This window comes from Leucopleurus acutus (assembly GCF_964270905.1).
Source record: "Leucopleurus acutus genome assembly, contig: HAP1_SCAFFOLD_527, whole genome shotgun sequence".
NCBI classification, from domain to species: domain Eukaryota; kingdom Metazoa; phylum Chordata; class Mammalia; order Artiodactyla; family Delphinidae; genus Leucopleurus; species Leucopleurus acutus.
In genome coordinates, this window is record NW_028138851.1 from 5,757 (window position 1) to 10,906 (window position 5,150).

The following is a 5,150-nucleotide window of genomic DNA, read 5'->3' on the forward strand; positions in this document are numbered from 1 at the left end:
TGATACCAGGACCCTCAAGAAATCATGGAACTTGTATTCCTCTCATCATATTCTTCACTTTTTTTGCTTCTCTGGAAGATCCTGGTGTTTGTAATAGAGAAGGGGGACAAATATGGTTCCATGTGAAAGCCAAACTAAATTAGCTGATAAAGGGAATTCTGATTAAGTTTTCTAGGTGAGATTTAAGAACATAGATGACCTTAGGTGAAGTGAAAGGAGCACATAAGGAAGCAAGCTCAGAATACATTTTCTCCAGCACTGTATTCAAACCAGTATTTAGCCCAGTAGTTTGCAATTTGTGGGTCAGGTATAAGATGGACCACATCCCAGTTTTTGTGTTTTTTTTTTTTTAACATTTCTCACTGTGGCACAGAAATAAACTTTGCTTCTCATAGTGATGCTTATTATCCTAGCAGATGTGCAGCTGGAGTACTGTTTTTGCTTTTAGAGAATGAGTGGGAGGAATAAGAGTTTGTAGTGGCAAGTAGAAGTAAGTAGGATATACGGTGCCCCAGAGTCTTAATACCACCTCAAAGTGTATTAAAGGCCCAGAAACTATGTACTGTGCTTATTAGTATTGTATGAATAAGAGCAATCTTTAGAGGCTTATTCCCATGTACAAAACATTAATAATACTAATACACAGGGGTCATTTACTACGTGTCAGATACTGTTCTGAGTCCTTCACTTAGAATAACTAGTTTAATATCCTCAGTACAACCCTGTGTTATGTTATTATCCCCAGTTTAAAGATGGGTAATCTGAGGCACAGAGAAATTAGAAAACTTGTCCAAGGTTGCACAGCTAATTAAGGGGTAGAAGTGGAATGTAAATCTAAGTAATCAAGGCTCTAGAACCCATGTTCCAGAACACATATTATATTGCCTTTAGAAATCAATCCAGCTTATCTTCATGTAGTGGCACCATGTTTCCTCTTGGTCTTTTCTAATTATTTTTCTTAGACTTACCCTTTTATTATGATACTGTATGAAAGATTCATATAGGCTACCCCCTCCCTTTTTGGAGTGGGGCCATAATTTTTTTAATCTCAAATTCATCTAAACACTAAATAACTTATTTCTTCTCTTAAAGCTAGTGAACATTTTAAGAGTTAAATGATTGAACCACAAATGGTGTGCTGGATAGAGCTCATTCCACTCTGTTGACTCCTAAATTGTGCCTTGTGAAGATCTAAGTGATTTAAATTAAATGTCTTCAGAGTTTTCCTATACTCTTTTGTTCACTAAATATTGTTTCTGTTCTTACATTTTTGTCTCCCTTTTAAAAAAAAACATTGGAACGTTTTAGATACTTAGTTATAAGATATTGTGTATTGATAGTATCTGCACAAAATTTACAAGTGAAGTAAAACTGTAAAGGACATATCAAAAGTACAGAATGTTTGTCACTGATAATGCTTTAGGCACTCCTTGTCATGGACATAAATATGTTTTATATGCTAACTATACTATTGTTAACAGATATTCTTTTAGTGGTAGACATAAATCATATAATAATGAGTTATACTATATTGGAATTTTACTTATTTCCAACTTTAAGGATACTATTTTTAGCACATTATAAATAAGAACATATAAACCTGAGTTGTAAACAATACCCAGTGACAATCGTATTAGATATGACTAGTTTAGCAGTTTTGTGAGGTATAGGTAAATTTTGAAAGCACATGATATAAAGCTACTTGTCACAAAAAGTGAAGTGTATATACTCATTCAGAATAAAAGGCAAAAATACTCCTGTTTAAGTTTTCAAAACTTAGTCTCTTTTAAAATTTGTAATATTATGCTGAACTTCAAGTCAGTTTATATTGCTTTTAGAGTTGTTGGGTTCAGCACTATGGAATCCAATTTGTTAAGAAACTAATAGACTATTATAGAAATACAATATTAATATATATAGCATTTACTCTGGTCTCATGTCTAAATATAATAAATATAAACAAAAACAATTCTTGAACTTTTTTAAAGAGAAAATTTAAAAATTCAATTACTCTTTTCCCTTCCAGATTGCAGATCTTGGCTTATCAAAATGGCGCATGATGTCCCTCTCACAATCACAAAGTAGTAAATCTGCACCAGAAGGAGGGACAATTATCTATATGCCACCTGAAAACTATGAACCTGGACAAAAATCAAGGGCTACTATCAAGCATGATATATACAGGTACAGCATGTTACTTTTGCTCAGAGTTAACCTTGTCTAAAAAACAAGATTAATCAATCCGAATTTTGAAGCTACATTTTAAAAGTATGATTTTTATGCTTCTCTCATAAGTGTGGTGAAAATAAATTAGAGACAGTGGTTAATGTTTTTCATATTAAAGATGCCTTGCTTTGGGAGTTCCCTGGTGGCCTAGTGGTTAGGATCCTGGTTTTCACTGCCGTGGCCCAGATTCAGTCCCTGGTCAGGGAACTGAGATCCCACAAGCTGTGTGGTGCAGCCAAAAAAAAAAAATTAAAAATTAAAAACGTGAAAATAAAGATGCCTTACTTTTTTTTTTTAATATTTATTTACTTATTTATTTGGTTGCAGCGGTGGGCTCCTTAGTTGCGGCACATGGGCTCCTGGGTTGCAGCATGCAGGCTCCTTAGTTGCAGAATGTATGTGGGATCTGGTTCTCTGACCAGGGATCAAACTCGGACCCCCTGCATTGGGAGCATGGAGTCTTAACCACTGCGCCACCAGGGAAGTCCTGATGCCTCGCCTTAAGCTACTTTTACATCCTTAAAAATTATTAAAGCATATCTTGTTGTCCTATCAATTTATAATATTCAAGGGTTTTTATCATATGTGACCTTGATAGGGGGAGGGAAACAGTGCAATTAACATTTAACACTACCAAAAGAGACAGTACTTACACCAGAAAAAGAGTCAATAGAATAGGGCTACATGAGACAGCCTTTTTTATTGCTCTTTATTTTGTGTGAATAATAGAATCATGTAATTAAAGGGCATAGCTTATCTAGGTGTTAAAGAATCATCCACAAGTTATCCTTGCCTATAACTTCAAGTTCTTATGACAGTAATTTCCTAATTTTTCAAATTGAATTAATTCCCTTTCAAAACAAAACTGTATATGAATATTCATCATCTTGGTTCTATATAGTGATTCTTTAAGCAGCATTTCACTACATTATTACTTTAAAAAATGGTATCTCACAGTCAGCTTTTAAAATCAGTACCATTTTAGTTTATTATGAATAGTTTATAAAGTACTATATGTATATTTTTATCTTAAACAGCTATGCAGTTATCACATGGGAAGTCTTATCTAGAAAACAGCCTTTTGAAGGTAAGTGTACTTTGACTTCCTTATTCTAGGTGACATCATATTGGTAAGTCATACTCAGAACTATCTGAATAAAGATCACTTATTTTAAAGCTGCCTAACAGTCATTTTGTGGAAAACACACTAGAAAAACAACAATTTGTCATTGTGAATCCACTGTATGATGGAAAGTACTGGATTAAGGATCAGAAAAATGTGTAGATTCTTCTTGTTCTGATAGTAATTAACTCTATTATAAGCCACTAAATCTCTTAAGTCCTCATTTTTTTTATCTGCAAACTAAGAATTTTGAATTCTTATTTCTAAGATTCATTCCAGCTATAAAATCGTTTGTATGAAAATTTAACTAGTGCTTCTTCTAAAGACCAGCAAATACTGAAGAATACTTTTAAAATTTTCTGATAATATTGTCTCTTTCTTTATTTTGAGGTTCATTTAGGTCAGTTTGCTGTGTAACAACCTCAGAATCTCAGTAGTTTACAAACTAAACATTTATTTTTCATTCACATTGGGTTATTAGTTGCTGTGGCCCTTCTTGGCTCTGCTAGGTTCTGCTCAGCTCTGCTGAGCTCTGTTTTACTCTGCTCTCTTCATACTCCATTGGCCAAATCAAATCACATGGCCAAGCCCAGAATTAAAGAGGTGAAGATATAAACTCCTCCCACGAGAGGCAGCAAGTCTGGCAATAGCTGGGATCTAAATATTCCTTTGACAGAAAGGGAAGTAATGAATTATTCCTAAGATTTTAAGATTCCCTCATGTTCATTTGGTTGGCTTTAGAATGTATTTAATATATTAAATCATAATATATTTCTAATGAATGAAATATATTTGTTTTGACAGAAGTCACCAATCCTTTGCAGATTATGTATAGTGTGTCACAAGGACATCGACCTGACACTAATGAAGAAAGTTTGCCATTTGATATACCTCATCGAGCACTTATGATCTCTCTAATAGAAAGTGGATGGGCACAAAATCCAGATAAAAGACCGTCTTTCTTAAGTTAGTGTACAGTTTTAATCTGGGCCTTTTGAATTACAAAAATAACAAATACGCTGTAAATAAAATATTCCTTGAACAACTACGAAAGTTAGCTGACAAGCTCAAAGTTTTTTTTTTCTAATTCAAAGTTGTTTTTATTTTATGAGATGAGATTGAAGTGGTAAGGAGAGGCTGTTGACTATCATCATAAAAAGGTTAGAAATTTATTCCAAGTACAATGGAAAGCCATTAAAGTGAGTTTTTCAGGGAAATAACATGATTAAATTTAAGTTTAGGAGATATCACTCACTGCTATGTATAAAATTGATTGGAGAAGGGCCAGAGTAGAATTTCCAGACCAATCCTGGAGATCAAAAAATCAGATAGAATTAAGATTTATTTCGAAGTAGAATGAATCATCACCTAAATGTAAACATAGAAGAAAATCTTCATGATCTTGGGTTAAGCAAAGAGCTCTTATATATGACATCAGAAACAAGACCTATTAAAAAAATTCTTTGATAATTGAACTTCAAAAAAATTGAAAAATTTTACACTTCAGAAGATGCTATAGAAAATGAAAAGACAAGCTGTAGACTGGGAATCTTCTTTCCAACTAAAAAAAGAAAACCAAATATATTTTCCATTCAAAACATATGTCTAGTGCTCATCAGCATTGTATTTAAAAAAATCAAAAGTTGCTATAATAATGGATTAACATCTTATCTCTTATCTCCCAGAACCATGTAATAGGGTGTGTGTGTGTGTGTGTGTGTGTGTGTGTGTGTGTGTGTGTATGTATGTGTATATATATGTACATATATGTGTGTATGTATTGGCTTGGCCAAAAAGTTTG

The 5,150-nt window shown here is 33.3% G+C and overlaps 1 long non-coding RNA gene across 1 annotated transcript; it reads left to right on the forward strand.

The window, feature by feature from the left end:
- The first annotated feature begins 1,983 nt into the window (after positions 1 to 1,983).
- On the forward strand, positions 1,984 to 4,606 carry LOC309978971. The gene is made up of 3 exons (XR_014327182.1): positions 1,984 to 2,184; positions 3,264 to 3,313; positions 4,154 to 4,606. It is a non-coding gene; the product is annotated as an uncharacterized lncRNA (long non-coding RNA).
- Positions 4,607 to 5,150: the final 544 nt, after the last annotated feature.